Source organism: Cicer arietinum, chromosome 7 (genome assembly GCF_000331145.2).
Source record: "Cicer arietinum cultivar CDC Frontier isolate Library 1 chromosome 7, Cicar.CDCFrontier_v2.0, whole genome shotgun sequence".
Taxonomy (NCBI): domain Eukaryota; kingdom Viridiplantae; phylum Streptophyta; class Magnoliopsida; order Fabales; family Fabaceae; genus Cicer; species Cicer arietinum.
The window spans coordinates 39,023,845-39,037,666 of NC_021166.2; the positions used below are offsets into that span (position 1 = coordinate 39,023,845).

At 34.9% G+C, this 13,822-nt stretch overlaps 2 non-coding genes across 2 annotated transcripts; one reads left to right on the plus strand and one right to left on the minus strand.

The window, feature by feature from the left end:
- The first annotated feature begins 7,110 nt into the window (after positions 1 to 7,110).
- TRNAM-CAU (transfer RNA methionine (anticodon CAU)) lies at positions 7,111 to 7,184 on the plus strand. Its single transcript has one exon. It is a non-coding gene; the product is annotated as a tRNA-Met (tRNA).
- Positions 7,185 to 7,678: 494 nt separating this feature from the next.
- TRNAM-CAU (transfer RNA methionine (anticodon CAU)) lies at positions 7,679 to 7,752 on the minus strand. The gene has a single exon. It is a non-coding gene; the product is annotated as a tRNA-Met (tRNA).
- Between the last annotated feature and the right edge of the window lie 6,070 nt (positions 7,753 to 13,822).

Below are 13,822 nucleotides of genomic sequence, written 5' to 3' on the forward strand. Positions count from 1 at the left end.
ATCAATGAGATCGCTGGAAAAGTGATCTTGAAAGACCAGGGTTCTCATGAACAATCTTTGAATATCCAGAATTGTGAGAAGCCATATTGACCAAGATTGAAGACTACTTTTTGTTCTTCCTTAATTCTGTTTGTAATAATTCTTTGAAACAAAAACGAAAGCGAGAAAAGCCAGCTAGAAACTGGTGGCTACTTTCTTGGGTGAGAGTGCTCAACAAGAAAGAGTCGTACTGTGATTCTGTGTTAGATTGCTGAATTCTGTGTTAGATTGACGAGTATCTACAAGGATCAGAGGGTGATCAATAGGAAAGAGATCATTAAGATAGATAGGTTTCGGGGATGAAACTGGACAATCTGTAATTGATTCTTTCTATTGGAGAAGAAAATCTGAAATCCGTTTGGATTGTCAGGACTGGATGTAGGTTGTCAAGTTTACAACTGAACCAGTATAAATTCTTGGTGCAATCTTCTCTAACCCTTAACTCCTTTAATTTTCTATCTTGATATATTTGTATATGTGATTAATATTAGATGCATGTTAAACATATTCCTTGATAAGTAATATTGTTTAATCTGTTAATTTGACTTGCATGCATCTTTGTTAACCTCATATCAATCTAATAAACCTTGCTAATCTTGTATGCCACAATTTAAATTCCGCTGTGTGTATGAAATTGATTTAATTTCTTAAAGAACTGATACATCTGATATATTCCGATTATTACGAGGTCGTACCAACCAACAATCGATTCTGTGTATTTGTAAATCAATTATGAGACTTAGTAAATCGATTAAGTAATCGAGTGGTGTGATTTTTATTAAAACAAAACACCTGACATCGATTATGAAATCGATTCATATAAGTCTGAACATATTTTACTGAAAAGAGTTTTTAAAAGAATCGATTGGCAAATCGATTGGTTTATGTAGTTTCAAGATTCAAGAAAAACAAGACTCGCGATAATCGATTGGCAAATCGATTAGGACTGTTTTATAACTTTAATGAATCGATTGGTAAATCGATTTATTAGTTGTTTTTCAGAAACTATATAAACTGTTTTCAATCATTCTCTCATTAACACCTGAGAAACATTTTGAATACACTTCAGAACACTGAAGAACTCTTAAGAACATATTGTTAACATTCTGATATTGCTTTTTCAGATCCAAACCAAAAAGATTATCCATAATCATTGAGAGAGCTGAAAAAAGTATTCTTGAGAGAAAAGACAATGTTCTCATAAACAATCATTGAATAACCAAATTCGTGTGAGATACATTGATCAAGATTGAAGACACTTTTTTGTACTTCTTTTATTTTGCTTGTAATAAATACTTTGTAAAGAAACGACTGCGAAAAATCTAGCTAGAAATTGGTGGCGATCTTCTTGGGTGAGAGGCCTCATCAAGAAGGAGCTTGACTTGATCTTGTGTGAGTCTGCTGAGTGACTGCAAGGATCAAGGGGTTAAGCAATAGGAAAGAGATTGTGTTAGATAGATAGGTTTCGAGGAAACTGGACAATCTGTAAACAAGTCACAATTCTTTCTATTGGAGAAAAAGCTGACATCCAGTTGGATTATCAGGACTGGATGTAGGTTGTCTTATTGACAACTGAACCAGGATAAACCTTGGTGCATTCTATCCCTTATCCTTTTACTTTTAATTGTTAATCTTGTATGCCGCATTATAATTCCGCTGTGTGTATGAATCTGAATAAATCTTGCATCGTATGATTGTATGTTCGATCTTAATTGTATGCTAGACGTATTCGATTTTCTATATTGCTTTAATTTGTTAAAGACTGATATATTCTGATTATTTCGAGGTCATAATAATCAACAAATCGCCTGAAAAGTCTAGATGAAATCTAGGACCGGGAGACCTTTATATCATTCTTCTAAAAAATTTATAAATGTGTTTCGGATTCCACGTAAGATTTCAAACACTAGCCATAGTCTTTTTCGAAAATACGAATAATCTTCACGCATTGGGAAAGCAAGTGGACAACGAACAGCAGATTGGAAAAATTATGAGTTGTCTAACCAGAGAATGGCAGCCAAAGATAACAGCCATAGCAGAATCTAAAGATCTAGCAAAGATGACGACTGCAACTTTGTTTGGTAAACTAAGAGAACACGAAATGGAATTACATCGACTGGACGAATCAGAGATGGAAAGCCGCAAAAAGAAAGGACTATCCCTGAAGGTTCAAGCCCAGCAATCGAAAACTGAATCAGATAGCTGCTCAGATCAATCCAGTAGTGAATCTGAAGAGCCGGAAATCGGGTTGCTTGTCAAGAAATTCAAGAAGTTTCTGAAGAAGAAAGACAACAAATTCAGAAAACCATCTAGCTCCAAGACTACTGACAACAAGACCATTACATGCTATGAATGTGGTAAAACTGGTCACATAAAGTCAGAATGCTACAAATTGCAAAACAAGAATAGAGCTACAAAATCAAAAGGCAAGGAACCAGTCACCAAAACCAGAAAAGCTTATATTGCATGGAATGATAACGATGAATCCTCTGCATCTTCTGATGAAGAAGAAGTCAACTTGTGTCTCATGGCAGATACAGATTCAGAATCAGAAAATGAGGTTAGTTCACAATCTAATCCAACCTATGATGAACTTCAAGAAGCTTTCAATGAACTGCATGATGATTATGTGAATTCCATAAAACAGTTGTTAAGCACAAAGAAAATGCTTGAACAAATGAATGTTGAGCATAAAGAAATTGAAAATTTATGTGAACAACTGAAAAAGGATTCACAAGAAAAATCTGCAAAGTGCATTGAACTTGAAAATACTGTTGCATCATTAAAATCTGATTTATTAAATTTTGCAAATAGTAAAGATAAGCTAAATGTCATACTTAGCAATCAAAGACATGTTCATGAAAAATCTGGTTTAGGATATACACCAAATATGCATGTCAAAAGAAAAAATAAAAACAGATCTGGTATTGGTTATATGCAAACCAGAAATGTCAAACATGGTCAAAAATCTGCTATTGCTAAGAGTATGTATGACATCTTTACTAAACCAAATAAACATTCATCCTTTGATGGCAAATGTCATTTCTGTTGCAGAAAGGGACATTTTGTGTCTAATTGCAAATTTAAAAAATTAGCCAATCAAGGATGGAAGCTAGTTTGGATAGAAAAGAAATCTGTGTTTGACACTAACCAACCAGGACCCAATTTAAATTGGGGACCTAAAACAAAATTCTGATTTTGTATTGCAGGTGTGCTTGACATCCACGAAACACTCATGGTATCTAGATAGCGGATGCTCAAAGCACATGACTGGTGACAAATCCAAATTCCTGAACTTGACATTAAAGGAAGGAGGCTTTGTCAAATATGGTGATAACAACAGAGGAAAAATCATTGGAATTGGTGATGTAGGCGATGAATCAACTGCAGTAATCAAAAATGTGCTATATGTTGAAGGATTAAAGCACAACTTACTGAGTATAAGCCAGCTATGTGACAAAGGTTTTCAAGTAAGTTTTTCATCACAATCTTGCATTATTGAGCATAAAGATGACAAACACATAAAGCTAATTGGGGACAGAATCAACAACATTTACATGTTGGATTTCAATTCTGTACCTAGTGCTGTATGCTGCTTGTTATCCAACTCAGATGAAACATGGCTTTGGCATAAAAGAATTGCTCATATACACATAAATCATTTGAATAAACTTGTCAGCAAACAGTTAGTCTTAGGTCTACCAAATAGGAAGTTCTCTAAAGATAGACTGTGTGATGCATGTGAGAAAAGTAAACTGGTTAAGACTCCATTTCCCTCTATAGACTTGGTTAGAACAAATAGAGTTTTACAACTAGTTCACATGGACCTTTTTGGACCTGCCCAAGTTAAGAGTTTAGGTGGAAACCTGTATGGATATGTGCTGGTTGATGATTATTCTAGATTCACATGGACTTACTTTTTAGCTCATAAAAGTGATACATTCTCTGTTTTCAAAAAGTTTGCTGCTTTAGTACAAAATGAGAATGATTTGAAAATTGTTTCAATAAAAAGTGATCATGGAGGTGAATTCCAAAATGATCTTTTTCAAAATTATTGTGAATCAAATGGAATCAACCACATCTATTCAGCCCCTAGGACACCACAGCAGAATGGGGTAGTGGAGAGGAAAAATAGATCCCTAGAAGAGTTAGCTAGGACCATGCTTAAGGACTCCAACCTACCTAAGTACTTTTGGGCAGATGCAATTAGTACAGCCACTCATGTTGTAAATAGAGTTCTCATTAGGCCCCTGCTTAGGAAAACACCCTATGAGCTTTACAAGGGTAGAAAACCAAACCTTTCCTACTTTAGAATCTTTGGTTGTAAGTGCTTTGTGTTGAACAATGGCAAAGAACACCTAGGAAAGTTTGACCCTAAGGCAGATGAAGGTATCTTTTTAGGATATTCCCAAACTAGTAAGGCCTATAGAATCTACAACAAAAGAACAAAGACCATAGAAGAGTCAGTTCATGTAAAGTTTGATGAATTATTTACAGAAAACTTGAACAAAACTCCTTCTAAGGTTATTGACATTTTGGATGATGTTGTAGAATCTGAACCACTAGAACAACCTATAGCTGACCCTCCAACTAGATCAGACCTTGTAGAACCTATAGAAACCTGTGAGTTGCCTAAGGAATGGAAGTTCAACAGAAACCACCCTTTAGACAACATTATAGGCGATATCTCTAAAGGTGTTGCAACTAGGAGAAGCCTTAGTCAGTTTTGTAACTTTACAGCCTTTGTATCTCAGATTGAACCTAAGAACATTAAGGAAGCCCTGTTAGATAGTGAGTGGATACTTGCTATGCAAGAGGAGTTAAACCAGTTTGAGAGAAACAAGGTGTGGATTTTAGTACCTAGGCCAGAGGGTAAGCATGTCATAGGAACCAGATGGGTGTTCAGAAACAAGTTGGATGAGAATGGTGTTATAACCAGAAACAAAGCTAGACTAGTAGCCAAGGGTTATAGTCAAGAGGAGGGAATAGATTTTGATAAAAACTATGCCCCTGTAGCTAGATTAGAAGCCATAAGAATTTTATTGGCTTATGCTTGTATAATGGACTTTAATCTTTATCAAATGGATGTGAAAAGTGCCTTTCTCAATGGTGACCTTCAAGAGGAAGTTTTTGTTAGCCAAACACCTGGTTTTGAAAATCCTGATTTTCCTAATCATGTGTATAAGCTATCAAAGGCCCTCTATGGGTTAAAACAAGCTCCAAGAGCTTGGTATGAGAAGCTCAGCAATTTCCTTATTCAACAAAACTTTTCAAGAGGAAATGTTGACAACACCCTTTTCACAAAAACTACTGGAAATGATATCTTGCTTGTCCAAGTATATGTTGATGACATAATATTTGGATCTACAAATAATAAATTGTGCAAAGAATTTGAAACTTTGATGAAAGGTAAATTTGAAATGTCAATGATGGGTGAACTATCATATTTCTTAGGATTTCAAATTAACCAAAGCAAGCAAGGCATTTTCATTAGTCAATCTAAATATTGTTCTGATTTGATAAAGAAATTTAATTTTCAAAACCTTAAGTCCATTGATACTCCCATGAGTCAAGGAAATTGAAAGGTAAATTTGAAATGTCAATGATGGGTGAACTATCATATTTCTTAGGATTTCAAATTAACCAAAGCAAGCAAGGCATTTTCATTAGTCAATCTAAATACTGTTCTGTTCAGCAAGCCGACCAGATACTCCCATGAGTCAAGGAAATCTTTGCTCTATCTTACAGCAAGCCGACCAGACATCATGTTCAGTGTTTGTATGTGTGCAAGGTATCAATCAAATCCAAAGGAATCTCACCTCAGTGGAGTTAAGAGAATTTTCAGATATCTAGTAGGAACTAAGAGTTTTGGATTGTGGTATCCAAAGGGATCAACCTGTACCTTAGTTGGTTACTCAGATTCAGACTTTGCTGGATGTAAACTCGACAGGAAAAGTACCTCAGGAACTTGTCATTTACTTGGAAACTCTCTTGTGTCATGGTTCAGTAAGAAACAGACCAGCATTGCTTTATCGACTGCTGAAGCTGAATACATTGCAGCTGGGAGCTGTTGTGCTCAGATACTTTGGATGAAACAGCACTTATTGGATTTTGGTGTTGACTTGGGAACAGTACCTATCATGTGTGATAACACAAGTGCAATAAGTATTACCAAGAATCCAGTGATGCACTCCAGGACCAAACACATTGAAGTAAGACATCATTTTATAAGGGATCACTTTCAAAATGGAATCATTAAGCTCGAATATGTTAACACAGCCGAACAGCTAGCTGACATCTTCACAAAAGCTTTACCAAGAGAAAGTTTCCTGCATATAAGGATGAAACTAGGGATCATTGATCCTAGTGAGGTATGATCTTTGAATCCTTTCAAAGGACACTTCTGGTGTTTGCAGTTATTTTTTTTCCAGTTAAATCGATTTGGGAATCGATTACCAGCATGGTAAATGGTTTACAAAATCGATTTGGGAATCGATTACCAGCATGGTAAATGGTTTACAAAATCGATTTGGGAATGCATTGCTTTGGCCCCAGAATTCAAAGTTCAGAAAATTTTTTTAACTTGCCCGAGCGTCGATTGGGAAATCGACTAGTTTAGATTTCAACGTTAAAACAATCGATTTGGACATCGATTAAGTAAAACTGGAAATCGACTTGGGAATCGATTTACAATATGACCGTTGTGACTAGCCGTTGTATGTAATAATTACTAAATCGATTGACATTACCAGCAACGGTAACCTAATCGATTTGGGAATCGATTTACACATTTAAGAAAATCTAATAGTTTTATCAAACTCTCTTGATGGAAAAAAATGTGAATGAAAGATACAGCTGAATTGAATTGAGCCAACGAATCTAAAAAATAGGGAGAATTCTTGATTTCTCTAACTATCTCTTTCAATTCTAAAACCCAGCATTGAAATTGATGTAATTGCATTTCCCCCTCTTATATATTATATATATATATTTTTTTTAATATTGATTTATCCAATGTATTTCACTTCAATTGGAATTTGGTTATTCATGAGGTACGAGGATTCCTGCCAAGCATCCATGGCTGAATGGTTAAAGCACCCAACTCATAATTGGCGAAGTCGTAGGTTCAATTCCTACTGGATGCACGCCAATGGAAACCCGCCTCCAATAAGTAATTTTTTTTGTTTTTGTTCAAGAATAAAATCCTATTTGGAACTGCCAAAAGTTCACCCTTTGTAACCCTATTACATCCTCAATCGGATGAAATCGGAAGAATGGAGACAGTATTTTGTAAATAGATAATTATCTTGACTAGGTTGACTATTTCTTTAGTTTTCGATCGACCCAAAAGAATAAAAGAAACATCTTCTTTTTTAATTTCATATTTTATTATAATAAAATATGAAATTAAAAAAGAAGATGTTTCTTTTATTCTTTTGGGTCGATCGAAAACTAAAGAAATAGTCAACCTAGTCAAGATAATTATCTATTTACAAAATACTGTCTCCATTCTTCCGATTTCATCCGATTGAGGATGTAATAGGGTTACAAAGGGTGAACTTTTGGCAGTTCCAAATAGGATTTTATTCTTGAACAAAAACAAAAAAAATTACTTATTGGAGGCGGGTTTCCATTGGCGTGCATCCAGTAGGAATTGAACCTACGACTTCGCCAATTATGAGTTGGGTGCTTTAACCATTCAGCCATGGATGCTTGGCAGGAATCCTCGTACCTCATGAATAACCAAATTCCAATTGAAGTGAAATACATTGGATAAATCAATATAAATCAATATTAAAAAAAATATATATATATATATATAATATAGGAGGGGGAAATGCAATTACATCAATTTCAATGCTGGGTTTTAGAATTGAGAGAGGTAGTTAGAGAAATCAAGAATTCTCCCTATTTTTTAGATTCGTTGGCTCAATTCAATTCAGCTGTATCTTTCATTCACATTTTTTTCAGTGGACCTTTTAGCTTAGTAGGATTTGAATCGAAAGGAAGTTCTGACCATAATTCCATTCATTTTTTAATCTAATATTTAACAAGAAAATAATTTGTTTAACAAGAAAATAATTTCTTTCATATAAGAAATAATTGATTTACTTCAATAAAATAATTCCATTCATTTTTTAATCTAATATTTAACAAGAAAATAATTTGTTTAACAAGAAAATAATTTCTTTCATATAAGAAATAATTGATTTACTTCAATAAAATAATTCCATTCATTTTTTAATCTAATATTTAACAAGAAAATAATTTGTTTAACAAGAAAATAATTTCTTTCATATAAGAAATAATTGATTTACTTCAATAAAATAATTCCATTCATTTTTTAATCTAATATTTAACAAGAAAATAATTTGTTTAACAAGAAAATAATTTCTTTCAAAAATTCCGTTAATTTGATATTCTAATAAAGAATTTATTTACTTACAAAATTTCACTAATTTTCTTTGTCTGCTTCATCTCTCTGTTTCTGCAATTGTTATTTTGTTATTGTCTACATTCAATTTACTTTAATCTACGATTATGGCACGAGTTAAACAAACCCAGGCACGCACTCCCTCACCTTCATCATCTTCATCCAGTGGAACCCCTTCACCACCACCCACTTTAACCAAAAGAGTACCCATTCCCACACATAAAATTCTTGCCAAAGACAAAGGCAAGGCACCTGCTGCCATTCAAGAGAAACCTAAAAAGTGAAAGGAACCACCAACTGAGAAACTTATGGCTGACGCCATGAAGGAAATTTCACAGAAAAAGAAGAAGAAACCAGTTTCTTCACCCCCTCCCAAGAAAGCTCCTGCATCCAAGGAAATAGATGCAGAATCTACCATACCATCAGACTTTCTGAAGAGAAAAATCCATGAGGGTCGGACTTTGGATTTTGCCTACTTTGATGCAGACGGTTTTACTTTTCAAAACCATCTGAGATTTCATGGTCTTGAAAGCTTTCAATCTTCTACTCTTGATAGTTATCCAAGATTGATAAGGGAATTTTATTCAACATTCAAGCTGACTGAAGAAGGTTTTAAGGCTCAGGTTAAAGGGAAAAGGATTGCTATGTCCTTTGATGATTTTTCTACCTTATCAGGATTGCCATTTCACGGAAAATCTATCGACGGCAGTTCTGAAGCTGATACGGCTGACGAAGGATGGGAAGAATCGGTTGACAGGCATACTGCTGTTAAGGACCTGATGATTGATGGTTTTGTTGAAACCATTTCATTACCTATCGGTCAAATGAAGGTCCAACATCGAATGCTGATGTACACGCTGACCAGGATGCTTGTACCACGTTCAGGTAATCATGCAAGAGTTCAGAAGTTGGATATATTACTGTTATGGGGTTTGTCCAAGGAGCTCAGGATGAGCTGGGCATGGATTGTGCTAAGGCACATGCTGGAAGCTTCACAGAGCAAGCTTATGTTGCCTTATCCACAACTGATTACCAAGATTCTGAAACACTTTAAGGTATCGTTTGTTAATGAAGAATATGCAAAGACCACTCTAATTTTTGGAGAATCAATTGTAAACCAAATGCAATTGAAAAGGTTACATGGTATTTGGATAAGACCTCAGCCTACTGTTGAACCAGCTCAACCTCAACCTCAACCTCAACCAGCTACTGAAACAGCCCCTCCTGAGTTTGTTACAAAGTTAATGGAATTCATAGAAGCTCAGATGGCACACAATGCCAAGATGCTAGAGTCACAGTCCAGAATGGAAGCAAATTTAAGGACTCCACAGGTATCCCTGAATTCTGTTGTTCAGGATGTTGATGCTATTCAAGCACACTTAGGCATCAAACTGTCATTTGAAGATATCGCAGGCATCGATCGTCAAGCAACAGAGGAACCTAACCCAACTCCCCTAGATCACCCTGCGACTCACGTTGAGGAGACACCTGCTGAGGGAAATACAGCGGTCTCTGCCTCTCCCGTAGATAATAGTGAGGACCAGCCTAGTTTAGGAGATTAGGAGTTTAGGATCTGTGCTGTTTTGTTATGACTTGATGTACTCATTTCATCTATATCTATAATGCATTAGAACGTTTATTCCATCTCTCTCTGAATTCATTTGTCTGATATGCTCATTTATTGCTCTGATACACAATGTTTTATGATTTCAATCCCCAGTGCTTATGTTAATTAACATAGGGGGAGGAAATTTTTTTTTTCTGCCTTTTTGCCTTAACTGACAAAGGGGGAGAAATATTATAAGCCTAGGGTGGTCGAAAATGTCCTAAATGTAAATCCAATGACACAAATGAACTTATTAAATGCACAAGATTGGTTAACAACCTAATTGGACTAGAGTAAGCCTAAGGATGACATAAATGACCTAAATGTTTAATCAAATGACACAAACACACCTATTAGATGCACAAGATTGGTTAAAACCCCTAATTGGACTAGATAAGCGTAGGGAGTATGAAAAATGACCTAAATGTTAATCCAATGACACAAACACACCTATTGGAAGTACAAGATTGGTTAAAAATCCTATTTGTACAAGAATAAGCCTAGGAATGACGAAAATGAACTAAATATTAATCCAATGACATAAATGAACTTATTGGATGCAGAAGAATGGTTAAAAACCCGTATTGGAATAGAATAAGCCTATGGAGGACGAAAATGACATAAATGTTAATTTGATGACACAAACACACCTATTGGATGCAAGAGATTGGTTAAAAACCCTAATTGGACAAGAATAAGCCTAGGGAGGACGAAAATGACATAAATGTTAATCCAATGACACAAATGAACTTATTGGATGCACAAGATTGGTTAAAAACTCTAATTGGACGAGAATAAGCCTAGGGCGGACGAAAATCAACTAAATATTAATCCAATGACACAAATACACCTATTGGATGCACAAGATTGTTTAATAACCCTAATTGGAGAAGAATAAGCCTAGGGAGGACAAAAATGACCTAAGTGTTAATCCAATGACACAAATACACCTACTGGATGCACAAGATTGGTTAAAAATCCTATTTAGACAAGAATAAGCCTAGGAAGGATGAAAATGAACTAAATATCAATCCAATGACATAAATGAACTTATTTGATGCACAAGAATGGTTAAAAACCCTAATTTGAATACAATAAGTCTAGGAAGGACGTAAATGACCTCAATGTTAATTTGATGACACAAACACACCTATTGGATGCACAAGACTAGTTAAAAATCATAATTGGACAAGAATAAGCCTATGGTGGTCGAAAATGACCTAAATGTTAATCCAATGACACAAATGAACTTTTTAAATGCACAAGATTGGTTAACAGCCCTAATTGGACTAGAGTAAGCCTAGGGAGGACATAAATGACGTAAATGTTTAATCAAATGACAGAAACACACCTATTGGATGCACAAGATTGTTTAAAATCTGTAATTGGACAATAATAAGCCTAGGGAGGACAAAAATGACCTAAATGTTAATCCAATGACGCAAACACACCTATTGGATGCACAAGATTGGTTAAAAATCCTATTTTGACAAGAATAAGCCTGGGAAGGTTGAAAATGAACTAAACATTAATCCAACGACAAAAATGAAGTTATTAGTTGCACAAGAATGGTTAAAAACCCTAATTGGACTACAATAAGCCTAGGAAGGACGAAAATGACTTAAATGTTAATTTGATGACACAAACACACCTATTGGAGGCATAAGTCTAGTTAAAATTCCTAATTGGACAAGAATAAGCCTAGGGTGGTCGAAAATGACCTAAATGTTAATCCAATGACACAAATAAACTTATTAAAAGCACAAGATTGGTTAACAGCCCTAATTGAACTAGAGTAAGCCTAGGGATGACGTAAATGACCTAAATGTTTAATCAGATGACACAAACACACCTATTGGATGCACAAGATTGGTTAAAACCCCTAATTGGACAAGATAAGCAAAGGGAGTACAAAAATGACCTAAATGTTAATCCAATAACACAACCACACCTATTGGATGCAAAAGATTGGTTTAGATTTAATTCCCAAACACACAGTACATATGAAATATTTGATTGATTTAATGTTTTGAATTGAGAAATATTTCAGGCAAACAAGAAGACACCACACACTTGGAACAATAGCTTGCAACTCAAGGAATCAACCAAAGTTGGAGGATGCACTTGAGAAAGACGCAAAATGTATAGTGTTATTAGGTGTCATAGTAAATAAGTTTAGTAGACTAATCACTATGGTCTCACACTTAAGCCTTTGCCAATGAATATAAATCAATCAACAAATAAAGCAATTGATGAATCGATTGATAAATCGATTGTCTGACACAGAACAAGTGTTTTCACTACAGCAATCGATTGGGCAATCGATTGGTTAAATGTTTTTGGTGAAACATGAGTTATGGGATAACTCTAATCGATTGGACAATCGATTGAGCAATCCATTAAGCAATCGATTTAGCAAGTCACAGAAACAACCAGTTATGGAAACAATCGATTGACCAATCGATTGTGACCAAGTTTTAAAATCAGAAATAAGTTATGTGATGCAACAAATCGATTGGGACATCAATTGATTTAGTTTTCTTAAAATCCAAGTTTGAAGCAATCGATTAGGCAATCGATTGCAGATAATCATTCATCAGAACAAACTTTGATTAAATCGATTGGCAAATAGATTTTGTCAAAATGGCTGAGGTTCTGTAACAAGCACAATCGATTGGCAAATCGATTGACGTTTATATCTGAGTCACTTTGATCAGCACAATTGATTGGAAAATCGATTGATTCAAAAGTCTGATTCACTGTGATCAGCACAATCGATTGACGAATCGATTGAAGCTCATTTTTAAGTTAAAGAAAGGTTTCAGCTCATTGCCAAATCGAGTATGACTGTGATTGTGAAATCGACTGAGAAATCGATTGTTTTGATCTCGTTGTTGGAACAAAACATCTATAATCGATTACTCAATCGATTTGAAGAAAATCATAGCTTCAGTTCTGATTGATGTATTAAAAGAATCGATTGGCAAATCGATTCATGCTTATATGTTCAAGATTCAAGAAAAACAAGACCTGCAAAAATCGATTAAGCAATCGATTAAAGCTTTATAAAATCGATTAGGAAATCGATTGTCCTGGTGTTTTCTTTGAGTATATATAAGCTGATTCAATCACTTTTGAAAAAAAAAACTTTCACAACTTTTGAAAATCTTTGACACAATCTTTTGGAAAACTTTTCACAGCCTTTGAACAATCTTGAGAGAAAAGTTTTACAACCACACAAACATTCATTGCCCAAATACCTTTTGTGTGAGAACCAATACAGTGATTGAGTCAAATTCATAATACTTCTTTAGTTCTTTGTAAAATACAATTCTTTGTAACTGAAAGTTTGGAAAATCCAGTTTGGAAACTGGTAGCTATCTTCGTTGTTAAGAGGACTCATCAAGAAGAAGTTTTACTATGATCTTGGAAGAGTTTGTAGAGGAACTTTGGGATACAGTGGTCGCTGAATAGAATAGAGAGAGAGTTTTAAGATTGATAGGTCGGGAGCGCTAGAACATCTGTAAAACACTCTAAGATTCTATATAAAAAAGGCCGAAATTATTTTATTTCGGGACTGGACGTAGGTCGTCTGATAGACGACTGAACCAGTATAAAATCTCGGTGCAATCTCTCTATCCCTTATCTCTTACTTTTCATGTTCATCTTGTATGCGATCTAATATTTCCGCTGTGTACTTTGTGTATGAATCTTGCATAGTTAATATAGGAATTAAAATTGAA